Here is a 15,054-nt window from a genome sequence, read left to right on the forward strand (position 1 = left end):
TACATGCCACCTGCACGGAAGCCAGTCGAGGTGGCACTGGCTTCGGCCACGATTCGGATGGTGCTTTTTACGTGCCACCGACACGGAAGCCAGTCGAGGCTGCACTGGCATCGGCCACGATTCGGATAGTGCTTTTTACGTATCTCCAGTCCAGGGATCTTGGCATCTGCCAGGCGCCAGTCATAGGATTGGTTCAATTTCAATTCCAATTTCACTTGCCCCAACAGGTCTTCGCAAGCATAGGTGCCTGTCGTTGGATGAGGTTCGATATCGACTTCGCTTGCCTCAACAGGTCTTTGTGTGTCCAAGGGAGGAAAGGCATGCATAAGTGGGCTGGACTCACTTGTCCTGCCTGGTCTTTTCACGCACAGCATATTTCCAAAGGTCTCGGTCGCAGGTCATTTCCTCAGTGAGACCTAAAGTTCGAAGGTCGTGCTTCACCACCTCAGCCCAAGTTTTCCTGGATCTACCTCTTCCACGGGTTCCCTCCACTGCTAGGGATTGGCACTTTTTCACACACCTATCTTCATCCATTCTCGCCACATGACCATACCAGCGCAATTGTCTCTCTTGCACACCACAACTGATGCTCCTTAAGTCCAACATTTCTCTCAGGCTACTAACGCTCTGTCGAGCATGCACACTGACATTACACATCCATCGGAGGATACTGGCTTCATTTCTCGCGAGCTTACGCATGTCCTCAGCAGTCACGGCCCATGTTTCACTGCCATGTAGCATGGCTGTTCGTACACATGCATCATACAGTCTGCCTTTTACTCTGAGCGAGAGGCCTTTAGTCACCAGCAGAGGTAAGAGCTCCCTAAACTTTGCCCAGGCTGTTCTTACTCTAGCCGTTACACTTTCACCACACCCACCCCCACTACTGACTTGGTCACCAAGATAACGGAAGCTATCACCTACTTCTAGTTTTTCCCCCTGGAAAGTGACGGAAGTTGTTTTCTGCAGATTTTCAGAGGTTAATGCTCCCGAGCATCTGCCACATACAAAAACTATCTTCCCAGTTAGCCTTCCTTTGACATTGTTGCACCTCTTATGTGTCCATAGCTTACACTGGGTACATCTTATGGAGTTTCTACCTACACCTTTTCTACAGATCGAGCAGGGCCATCTTCCTGAAGACATTTGTGGATTGTCTACCTTCCTACTTATTAGTACTTTGGTTTTAGCTAGGTTGACTCTAAGGCCCCTCGATTCTAGACCCTCCTTCCACACCTGGAACTTCTCCTCCAGTTCTGATAGTGACTCAGCAATTATAGCAAGGTCGTCAGCATATAGGAGCTCCCAGGGGCAACCTGTCTTGAATTCCTCCGTAATTGCCTGGAGGACTATGATAAATAGGAGGGGGCTGAGTACTGAACCCTGGTGGACCCCAACCTCTACTTTGAATTCTTCTGTGTACATGTTGCCAACCCTAACCTTACTTACGGCATCCCTGTACATGGCTTGCACAGCCCTCACCAGCCATTCATCTATCCCTAGTTTCCTCATTGACCACCAGATGAGGGATCGGGGGACCCTGTCAAAGGCTTTCTCCATGTCAACGAAAGCCAGGTACAGGGGCTTATCTTTGGCTAGGTATTTCTCCTGCAGCTGTCTCACCAGAAATATGGCATCAGTGGTGCTTTTCCCTGGCATGAAACCAAACTGCATCTCGTCCAAGTTGGGCTATGACCCTCTCTGTAACCTTCATTACTTGATCCAACAGCTTGATACCTCTGTAATTATTTGTATCTAGGGCGTTTCCTTTACCTTTGTAGCAGTTGACTAGTATGCTGCTACACCAGTCATTGGGTATGACTCCTTCGTGTATCACCTGGTTAACTATACGGGTGATTAGGTTATAGCCGACACTGCCAGATATTTTGAGCATCTCTGCAGTAATTCCTGATGGGCCTGGGGCTTTCCCTGTCTTCATGCTTCTAATTGCCTTAACTACCTTGGAACTGTCAACTTGGATGGCTGGTCCCTCTGTTGGGTTGACATTTGGCAGACTCTCTTTATCCCATTCATTTTCTTTATTCAGCAACCTTTCATAGTGGCATCTCCAAACCTCTCTCTTTGCATCCTCATTTAGCGCAAGTGAACCATCATCCATGCGGACACATTTCTCTCCTACCACATCACGATTCTCTCTCACACACTGTCTTGCAACACGAAATACCTCAAGTCTTTCATCCTCACGGCGCAGAACATTGGCAAATTTTTTCTTATCCGCTTCCCCTCTGGCTAAATACGCCTGTCTCCTAGCTTCCCTTCTGGCTATCTGATACAATTCCCTGCTACCACCGTTCTTCCAGTCCCTCCAAGCCTGTTTCTTTTGTCTAATAGCCCTGTCAACCACCTTGTTCCACCACCATGTTACTCTGGGTCGAGATGGGACTTTGCTCCATCCACAGATCTGGTCAGTGGCTGTCAGCAGATTGTCCCGTAGAAATCTCCAGTTGTCTTCCACATTAAGTGAAGCTATATCCCCTTCTATTTCGTCAAAGGCTTCTAGTAGTATGTCTCTAAATCTCTGTCCATTTGCAGGATCTTTAAGCTTCCAGACCCTTCTCCTCCAAGCTGGTCTTCTTCTGGGCAACCATTTAGCTCTGATCCTGATGTCGCTAACTACTAATCTATGTTGAGGAGTACATTCTTCACCTGGAAAGGTTTTGGCATTTATAAGCAGCCCTCTTTCCCTCTTTTTGGCGAGGATGTAGTCAATCTGACTAGTGTGTCTGCCAGAACAGTAGGTGACTAGGTGAGAGGTGGGTTTCCTGAAGTTGGTATTGCAAACCATAAGGTCATTTGCATCGCAGAACTCCAGCAGCCTGGTTCCCTCCTCATTTCAGGAGCCAAAACCGTAGCCTCCATGAACGCCATGGAAGCGCCCGACATGCCGTCCAACATGTCCATTGAAATTACCTGCCACAAAGAGAAGGTTACTGTCATTTGTCAACGAGGTAGTCTGCAATAGGATGTCGTAGAATTGGTCTTTCTGCCCTTCCGGTAGCCCTGGTTGAGGGGCATATGCCGAGATGATGGTAGCTGACCTATGTTGAAGCACTGATCTAATCTTAAGTACTCTATCACTTACTCTGACTATCTCGATTACCTTATCTACCCATTTCTCCGCAAGAAGTATACCCATGCCCCCGACCCCGTCAGTGTTCCCTGCCCAGAAAATCTTGTACCTGTGTTCCTTGCCTGTGAGGAACCTAGCGGAACCTCCTCTCCACCTTACTTCCTGGATGCAGCATAAATCCACACGTCTCCGTTCAAGCAGCTCAACAATCTCTCCAGATCTACCTTTCAATGTGCCAACTCTGAGGGTGTGGGAGGTGTGGGCCTCTGAGACCCTGGGATGAGGGACAGCCATGTCATGTACCTGAAAAGATCCTACATATATATATACACAAACAATACACAAATATAATGGATTTTATACAATCCCTTATTAATAATTCTTTATTTTGATATATATATATTTTTTCAGGATTAAATAAAAAGACAACAAACAGAAAATATCTCACACACACACACACACATATATAGGGATATCAATATATCTGCATCTACATATCTATATCCACATCTGTATGCTTGTGTGTGTGTGAGTGTATTCATACATATGAACACATGTACATACATATATGTATTCATCCCTACACACACATACACATATATCTTCCTGATTCTTCTATGACCATGCTCTCTTTTATTCACCCTCTTGAACCTTGAGAGTATGTTCTGGCTCCTCATCACTATCATCTTTATTTCTCATTCTCCATCCATCCACATATAATGTGCAGTTATGGTTAGCTCTGAATCAAACCACCCAACTGTCCTCCTCACTCTCTGCGGCTCATTAATGTCTCCTAACACAATTGTTTCTCTTTTTTTTCCCATTACTTCCCTCTCTTACAGTTTCTGCTAGTCTTTCCAGTAACATCTTCCGCTAACAATAACCCTGTTTCTTCTGTCATAATTTTAACTTCATAATACTTTGCCTAAAGATACCACCCTCTCTCCTATTTTCTCTTTCAGTCATAGAGGTTCTTTAATTTTTCAAGTTAACATAGATAGCAAATAATTTCACTAGTTCTTGTGCCGTGAAAAAAAAAGCATATAACCATAGAAATCATGTCAAAACTGAGACATTGCAGCAAAAATTGACCCTCCAACTCACTGAATTCTATTGAGCTGTCTAATTCATGCCAGCATAAAAAGCCTTCCATTTTACTGTATTATTCTGCTGCCCTTCACACTTTCAGTACTGCCAGCCATCACTTACTCTCCCCTGAGCAACTTCTATTAAGACCCATCCTTCCTTCTTATTTAATTCACTCATATTTACTATGAATTGCTTCTCCACCCTAGTTCATCATTCACTACATGCCTCCCTTATTCCTTATAAAAACCTTCTCTCATTCTTACCCTACACTCTTACAACTTTTACTCACCTACTCATCCAGATTTATTCCAACAATCTCTTTTCTTCGTGTTCTTGTTTCTTGGTTGTATGCTCAGACATCTCTATCTTTATTTTTCTTTTTGGCTGTATCTCAATTACTCTCATCCAACCTTATGTTATGTGGGGTAGCCACATATCTCTTCCACAACACCAAACATGCTCCTGTCATTTCAACCTCTAAACACCTATCGTAAATTCACTTCCCTCTCTACTACACTCCTACTCAGTAGAAGAGGCTTTTTAGTCTTACAAAATACATGGTACCCTAACCAGTGCTCGTGATATTAAAAAAATAGCACTCAGTACACTATGTAATATAACTAGCATTAGGAAAGGCATATCACCACAGTAACCAAGCCAAAATTGACATAATGGAGCTACATTGATCTTTCAACTATTGGATCCTGTCAAAACATCCAAACCAAGCTTGCATGGAAAGTAGAAGTGAAATAATGATGTTAATGATGATGATGCTATACAAAAATATATACATAATTGATGTTGTAAATACATAGTTTTATGTATTATGTTTTAGGTACTTATAACATGGTACCAGCAGCAGTAAGGTCGTCAAATAACTCACCCAGAGTTGGATAGGGTGAGTGGGTGGGTAAATTTGTGAGAATGGGAGATGAAGGGGAAGAAATGTTGTGAGTGGACACAAATAGAAGGAAAGGGTGTTAGGAGGATATGTTGTAAGGAAGAGATTCAACAAGGGCACATTGTATGCAAGTAGGTTTGCAAGGGTGTGAAGAGAGAGTGGAAATAGATGGGAGGGAAATACAAACACTTCCTTCATGGTGGGGCCAAAGGTGTTTGAAACATTGATTGAGGATGAGAGATTTGTCAGGAACAGATTTGTATGCAAGGGAGTGGACATAAATTACATACCTTTATGGCCTCAGTTTTACTTAGTTGAGTGTGTCTTCTCAAGCACAGTAAATTGCCAGTCATCTCAGTCCTTTGTCATGTCTTCTATGTGGCTCAACATCTGAAGATTATTTTTCACCACTTCATCACACTTCTTCATGGGTCTTCCTGTTCCACAAGTTCTCTCCACATTTAAAGATCAGCTTTCTTTATGCAGCTGTCCCTATCCACATGCATCACATGATCATACCAGCAATAATCTTCTCTCTTGCACACTACAACTGATGATTCTTAGACACAATTTTTCTTTCAACATATTTAGACTTTGTAATACATGTACACTGACATTGTACATCAAAAGGAGCCAGTGGCTTCATTTCTTTCAAGCTTTCACATGTCTTCTTAAGTCACAGCCCACATTTCACTGAACTTTGCCCAGCCAGTTCTAATTCTAACAACTATGCTTTCAGAACATCTTCCTCTGCTGCTAATTTGGTCACCTAGATAATGGAAACTATCTTCTACCTCCAAGGATCCCCCAGGCATTGGAAGAAATCTATTTCTGTGTGTTCTTAGTATTTATTGTTCCTGCACATCCAGCCCTTTGTTAACCTTCCTGTGATTCTACTACATCTCTATGTCCATAGCTTGCACTGGGTGCACCATATGGAATTTCCGCCTCCAGGTCATTTCCCTAAAGAGATTAGTAATTTGTCTGCTTTGCTGGTTACTAGTACATTAATCTTTGCTAAACTAACTCTAAGGCCCTTTAATTCCAGTTCTTGTTTCCACACCTGAAAGTTCTTCTCTAATTCTACTATAGATTCAGCTATAAGAATAAGGGCATTAACATAGAGAAGCTCACACAAGCAACCAGTTTTAAATTCTCCTCTTATGAAGACAGAAATCCCCATAAATTCATCAAATCAGAATATAAATTCAACCATGTCATAGAATATTATATTTGATACTTACTATTCATGTTCAAAGTTGTTGACTACACATGTTTCATAAGGTGTATACTATGTTCTTGAGACACACAGTCTCTTACAGAATCTCCCCTTATATACAACTCCAATCTTCAGGTCCACCTATCCCCCGTTTATAATTTTGTCTATCATTATATATTTCAACTTACAGGTATATCAAACTATACAGATTTATAAATAAATTCCTAGTATGTCAAAACATATAGATGTGCAAATAAATTCACTGAACCCTGCAGTTTAAGCCATAATTAATTAAGAATTAAATGTGAATTATGCCTAAAAATATATATATATAAATGAAAAATGTATACGAATGCAGAAAAAATATATACTAATGAGAAGAAAATATAAAATTATAAGAATAAAAATTAAAAAGATATATATCTAAATGAAGAGGATGATTAAGAAACAAATGGGAACTAATATGAATGGCAAAAATTCAGGTAAATGTTACGCGAAAAATACGAATGAAGATATGAAAAGATATATATTTTTTTATATCTTTTCATATCTTCTTTTGAACAGGAATAGTAAGTATTAAATATAATATTCTATGACATGGTTGAATTTATATTCTGATTTGATGAATTTATGGGGATTTCTGATCTAATGATACTTTGATATATATGTATTTATTTATTGAGAATAATTTGACTTAATATTTTGAACTTGAATATCTCATCCCTGTGACGCTGGAATTGATATTCCTTTATTATAAAAATATAATTATATATATATATATGTATGTGTATATTCTTCCATTGTTAGGCATATACATATACATATACATACATACATATATATATATATATATATATATATATATATATATATATATATATGCACCAGGTAGCACCAGGTGGTGCTATTAAGTTAGACATGGCCTGGGCCAATACTGGCCAAAACCTTTCTAAGTTATTCTAAGTTATTTATATATATATATATATATATATATATATATATATATATATATATATATATATATATATATATATATATATATGGATATATATATATATATATGGATATATATATATATATATGGATATATGTGGAGGCGCAATGGCCCAGTGGTTAGGACAGCGGACTCGCAGTTGTAGGATTGCGGTTTCGATTCCCAGACCGGGCGTTGTGAGTGTTTATTGAGCGAAAACACTTAAAGCTCCACGAGGCTCTGGCAGGTGGTAGTGGTGGCGGTCCCTGCTGTACTCTTTCGCCACAACTTTATCTCTTTCTTCTGTTGGCCTGCTCGCTTAGCCAGTGGGGTGGCGTCATTTGAAGGCTAAAAACAATGCGAAGCACATTGTGACCAGCAATGTGTAGCAACATCTGATAGTCTGGTCAGTCACGGTGATATATATATATATATATATATATATATATATATATATATATATATATATATATATATATATATATATATATATATATATATATATATATATATATATACATACATACATACATACATGCATGTGAAGGCATGTGGCCTGGTGCTTAGGGTGTTGCACTCACAATCACTACATCAGGGGTTCAATTCCCAGACCAAGCGGTGCATTGTGTTCTGGACCAAAAGACTTCATTTCACATTGTGCTGGTTCATTGAGCTGTAAATGGGTAAGCCTGTGGTGAACTAATCCTGCAATCAGGAAGAATGTCGGCCTGCATTCAAAAGCTAAAACAATGCACTTCAGCATCTAATAGCCTGATCAATCACATGATATATATGTATATATATATATATATATATATATATATATATATATACTAGCTGGGCCCGTGCCATCAAAAATTATGGCTAATTGTACTATTTTATATAATAAATAAGGTACAAAATCAAGATTTAGGTTTAATATTCTTTTATTACTAAAATTTTTGTGAAAAAATCTATCCGCAGCTAACATCCTTTGACTGCTTTTTTCCTTCAAAAGTATTTTCAAGTTTTCCTTCCTTCTTGTCCGACTTAAGGCCACATAAAGCTGGCCAGGACTAAATACGGGAGCTGCCAAGTAAATACCAAATACACAGATTTGAAACACTGTTTGATTTTTCTTTTCAGCATTGAATATTCACCATCCCACTTCCATTGTGTGCACACACACAAATGCACACACAACCACACACAAACACACATGCATGCAGGCACACACACATTCACATATTCTCTTTTACATACACATACATATATTCACACAGAGTTGAAATGCTGTTTGATTTATTTTTTCAGCGTACAATTTTCATCATCCCACTACTAAGTATGACATCACCCCTTACTTCCTTATTCATCTATCACCTATTCCTTTCTCATTCATAAACACAAGAGTATTATCATAGAAGATTATCTCGGTAACCATGGGAGCGATGGAAAAAATACAAAGCCCAGCAACACCACTGAATCATTCTTCACATCAGTGTAATTTTTCATGCAATTCCACCCAGCCATTTGACTGTGAATCCCAAGACAAGAAAATATACAAGAAAGAATCGCCCATATCAAATTATATGTATATATATATATATATATATATATACATACTGGCAGCTAAGCCTGGTTTATATATATATATATATATATATACTGGCAGCTAAGCCTGGTTTCATCTGATGATGTGGCTATAAAACCTGCTCTGTGTAAGCATTCGACTTTTTGGGGCATGCTTACATTAAAAATCAATTTTAGAATGACTTTTTCCTGTCAAAACGCTAAAAATAACTGACCAACAAAAATAGAACAACCAAGATTCAACCAAATCAAAAAATAAACCCAAATACTAAGTGAACAAAGATGAAGCATCCCACTTCCATTGCATGTGCACATGCACACACACATTCACATAACCCCCTTTTACATACACACACAGTCAGTATGACATCACCCCTTCTTTTCTTATTCATCTATCACCCCTTTGTTTCTCATTCATAAACCAAGAATATTATTATAATAGATTATCTCAGTAACCATGCAAGCTATGAAAACAATATGACGTTACCCCTCCTTCTTTATTCATCTATCACCCCTCCCTTTCTCATTCATAAACACAAGAGTATTATTATAGTATATTATCTCGGTAACCATGGGAGCTATTAAATACAAAGCCCAACATCACCACTGGATCATTCAACACATCTGTGTAATTTTTTGTGCAATTCCACCCAACCGTTTGACTATGAATCCCAAGACAAGAAAGAAACGCCCTTGTCAAATTTATATATATATATATATATATATATGTGTGTGTGTGTGTGTGTGTGTGTGTGTGTGTGTGTGTATATATATATATAATTATAAATGTAGAATAAAACATCTAGAATATATATATATATATATATATATATATATATATATATATATATATATATATATATATATATATATATATAGGGAAATAACATCAGAGATGCTTTGCCTTGAACAGAAACTGCAGTAGCTATTTAAAGATGTTGAAAACTCTTTCATTTTATGATATAAATCAAACAATTGCACAATTGTGAACCCTTCTACATCATCGGCTGTTATCTCAGTGTCATGGGTGTTTTTACCCTTTTGCCTGCATGCTTTGCCTGAATGGAGTAGTGAGAGGTGAATAAGCTTTCACCTACAGAAGGGGTTCCATTTGTAGGCTCTTGTCAACTGTAACCACCTTGAGCTATTCTCAGCTCCTTAGTGGCTTTCTTCAGGTGGACCTTCTCTCAGTACCCTAGTAGTTCAAGTTACTAAGAGTTGCTACACATACACACACAACACACATGCATGCACGCACACACACACACACACACATATTTTCTCTCTTTTTTTCTATCTCTGTACATACATATGTGCTCACATACAGATGTGTTATATTGAAAACATGTTCAAAATTATTCTGTTTTTAAAATTATTTTCAAATCTTTTTATAAGAACCTTGCATTTTGTTTGGAATAGAAGTTTGTAAATTCATTTTTATTGACATTTCTAAACTATCTCAGGTTCATCAGCAGGTTCTGTCTTGTTTATAGGGAACAACTTTTGTTCATACAGACTTTACCATCAGAATTTAACCACTAGGATTCTATATAATCAGGCAAATATTTTGGCTGTTGGATTCACAAATCATTAATACTGTGTTTATCTTGTTGGTGACATGTGTATATTGTTTGTATGTTAATTCTAGTTTAATGCTTTGTTATAAGTATAGCTTTCATAATTGATATCAGTATTGATTTCATGTCAAAAAACAGAGATAAAATCAAATATAAACAAAATACATACATATGTCACAAACAGTATAAAAATGCACTTGATTATGTGGAACTCCAATGGTCAGATTCTGGTAGTAAGATCTGCATAAACAAAAGTCATCCAATATAAACACAGCAGTATAAAAACCAGCAACAGTACACATCCTGGACAGAAGGTTGAGACCTTTACCTTTTACCTTATATTTGTTTCAATCATTGGATCATGGCCATGCTGGGACACCACCTTGAAAAGTTTAGTTGAACAAACTGACTCTAGTACTTATATTTTTAAAGCTTGGTACTTATTCTGCTAGTCTCTTTTACCCAACTGTTAAATTATGAAGATGTAAACAAAGCAACACCAGTTTTCAAGCAGTGTGGGGGACACACACACAAACACACATATAAATATATGCACACACACACACAAACACACACACAGTAGAAGAGACTTGGTCAAGGTGCCACACAGTGGAACTGAACCCAAGACTACATGGTTGGGAAACAAGCTTCTTAATGATACAACTATGCCTGGACCTATGTGATAATCTAGAAGCATTTATAAAAATGAATTGAGGAACTTTGTTCCAACCAAACTGCCAAGGCCTTACCGAAGATATATAGTGGTATTTCTGGTACATCTAAAAGAAAAGCTGCTTCGCAAACATATATACATACATGCATATATATATATATATATATATTATATATATATATATATATATATATATATATATATTATATATATATATACAGCTTTTCTTTTAGATGTACCAGAAATACCACTATGTTCCCGTTTTTATCATTTTTATTGAGGTTTTATTTTTATATATATGTCCATGTGAATTGTCCATGTCAAATTTTTTTTATATATATATATATATAAATTTGACATGGACAATTCTTTCTTGTCTTGGGATTCATGGTTGAATGGTTGGGTGGAATTGTGCAAAAAAAATTACACAGATGTGTAGAATGATCCGGTGGTATTGCTGGGCTTTGTATTTTTTCATAGCTCCCATGGTTACCAAGATAATCTACTATAATAATACTCTTGTATTTATGAATGAGAAAGGAAGGGGTGATAGATGAATAAGGAAGGAAGGGGTGATGTCATACTTGGAAGTGGGATGATGAAAATTATATGCTGAAAAAAATAAATCAAACAGCATTTCAACTCTGTGTGAATATGTGTGTGTACGTAAAAGGGGTATGTGAATGTGGGTGTGTGTGTGTGTTTATGTGTGCGTATGCAATGGAAGTGGGATGGTTCATCTTTGTTCAGTTAGTATTAGGGTTTATTTTTTGATTTGGTTGAATCTTGGTTGTTATTTGTTTTTTGTTGGTCAATTATTTTTAGCGTTTTGACAGAAAAAAATCATTCTAAAATTGTTTTTTAATGTAAGTGTGCCCAAACAAGTCAAATGCTTAACATAGAGAAGGTTTTACAGCCACATCATCCATACATACACACACATACATATATATATATATATATATATATATATCCAAACATACTTACATACATACATACATACATAAACCCAAGCATGAATTTATGTATGTACACACAGTGTATGTGTGTGTGTGTGTGTGTGTGTGTGTGTACAGATGTATTTGTAATTATATACATAAAAACAATAAATGAACAACACAGGAAGGACAAAGTTTGACAAATATGATATTAATTTAATGATTCAGAGAAAGAGAGAGAGGGGGAGAGGAGAGAGAGAAAGAGACAATCTTAAATTTTTAGATGTTAGTCTGTCATGAAGAAAGAAGAGAGTAAAAAGACAAATCAGAAAAGTGAGGGAGGGAGAAATAGGAAAAAATTGAGGGGACAAAAGAACATAGGAGAAAGATCATGAGTTAGAAACTGGGGAAGAATGCTGTTCTATGTATGGAGCTAAGATGCAAGGAAGGGGCAGGTGTGTAGATGCTTATATGTGTCTGGAAGTGAGTATAAGGAGCAGTGGTGTTAACATGTGTGTAGCCGTGTGAGCATAGTCTTCGTATGTGTATATCCCTGTGGAAGTGTGGAAGTATGGTGGCATTGGTAAGTGGAGATAAGAGTGTCTATATCATTTTTAGGTATGGAGTGTGAAAGCATGTATGTGAGGATGTGAGAGTGTATGTGTGGTGAGGAATAAAGTTGTGTATACATATCTATGTGTGTATGTATGCATACATACATATATATGATGTAGCACAAGGTTGAAGAAAGATGGGAAGTAATGAAATAGAGGAGGTAATGAAGTACATTTATTTGGGGCACAAAGTAAATGTGTCAAGAGATAAATGCTGAAATCTCAAGAAGAATAAGGGCAGGGCAGAAGGTATTTACCACAACAAAAGATGTGCCCCCCCCCCCCCCGAAGCAAAGCTGGACAAAACCCTTCATGCCAATCTCTTCATTAGTGCTGTTCTACTTGCACGCTTGTAAGCAATTGAGACATGGGCTACAACAAAGAGAGAAGAATATTGATTGGCTATATTATGACACAAAGGGCCTTGGAAAGATCCATACCAGGAATATCATTGCAAGAGTTTATCCAAAATAAGATGATTTGAGAAAAAAGCAGAGTGAACACAGATGGGCCTATGCAGTTGCTGAGTGGTCTCCAAGAAAATAGAAAAGGCCACACAGAAGGCCTCCTTTAATGATGGGAAAATGATTTAGTAAGACAATTTGGGCCAAAATGGAAAAGAACGGTGCAATCAAAAAAAGGAATTGGAAGTGCATTGTGACCAGTTGTGTATAACAACATTGAATAGTCTGGTTGCTACAGGTGATATATGTATATGCATATATGTAAAAATCATCATTTGGTTCACAGAAATCTGAAAGATGCTATTCACATTTATGTGTGTGTGTGTGTGTTTGTTTTTTGTCTTGTTTGAGTGGTTGGGTGTGTGTGTGTGTGTGTGTGTGTAGGGAGAGGGCAGTCTCACTTTGTCTTGATATAACAGGATGGTTGTAAGTGAGCATTATCATCATACTGGTAGTGTCCTTCACTTCCAATTTTCTGTGAAACTTGTCTGGCCACAGGGAAATATCTAATTTAGAAACAAGTAAGTGTTGGCAACAGGAATGGTATCCAGCCAAAGAGAATCTACTTCAACAAATTCTATTTGCTCCATGTAAGCATAGAAAAGTGGACATTAAAATAATAATGATGATGATCTTGTCATCATTATCATTTTTGTGTGTGTGTGTGCGTCTGTGTGTGCATCTGCATGTGTGTGTGTGTGTGTGTGTACCTCCAGGTATTAAATTCTGCATTGCTGAAAATCTTTCCATGGCACTAAATCCATTTTTCTTTAATTTCCACATTATAAATTCAGATATGTCTGATCAAAATTTTTGAAAAGAAAACTCTTTTTGTAATGTCATGTCCCCAATTAAGGTCATTGTTAGCAGAGACTTACTGACCTTCCTCTGTAAGTGCCAACTCATTAACCATGTTCTTTGTAGTCACTGATGTAGAGTGGGTGGAATGTCTATATCCTCTTCTTGTTTTGTGTCTTGTTCTTGTTCTAGGAATATCAGCTTCTAAATTAGACAAATTTTCTTAATGAGACTCAAGTTCCCCAACCTTAACTTATTATCATTTCCCTGTGCTGCAATACTATGCTGAAGTTGATGCTGACATTCTGTAGGGAAAAAATTCATAAAGTCACAGGTAAAGTCAGGCCATAGCTATGTTGTCTACTGCATCTTATAATAATGAACATTTTAAAGAAGTTTCTTATTATAAATGTTTATCCTTTCATCAATTGTTTTTGTGAGTTGTTTCGAAGTTCATCTCAGATGATATACTTTGAAGTTAGCTGTCACACATTGGATGGAGCAAAACTGCTGGGTTCCTGGAGATATATTCCACTTTCACTGTCTCATTTAACCTCACTAAATAGCTTTGGTATATTGTCTAAAATGAGTAATACTTTGTTGGAAATATTATGCTTGGCACTGCAGCTTTCTACAGTAGAGAAAGAAAATAAACTGGTGAACTTGAACACTTTCATAGCCATCCAAGCCTTCTTACATGAATGTCAAATTACAAGTAAATTAAACTTAACATTACTCTTGAAAGCCCTTGGAATTTGGGAATGATACACAAGTAGTGGCTTTTATTTCAAATCACTGGCAGCACATACCCCTACAAGAGGCATCAAGATATTTTTGAAAAACTTGAAGCTTTATGCTAATTTTTCCTTACCAGAAATTAAAGTCCAAGTAGATATGTGCTTCTCAGAAAGTCCAGATTCATCAGCATTGTAAAACTAGTTTGTGTGTATAACTTCATTCAGTAATTTCTTCAGTTCAGAATAAACAAAGCAGTTGTTGTATCAATACTTGCAGCTGCACCTGTCATTTTAATTTTGCACAATTTAGGCATCTTAAATACCTTTCAAACCAATCTTTACAAGGAATAAAAGGTTTAGCAGCAGAAGTTGTACCTTCTACTTTCTGAAAATTGTTGTACAAACTTGTAG

Source organism: Octopus sinensis, linkage group LG5 (genome assembly GCF_006345805.1).
Source record: "Octopus sinensis linkage group LG5, ASM634580v1, whole genome shotgun sequence".
Classification (NCBI taxonomy): domain Eukaryota; kingdom Metazoa; phylum Mollusca; class Cephalopoda; order Octopoda; family Octopodidae; genus Octopus; species Octopus sinensis.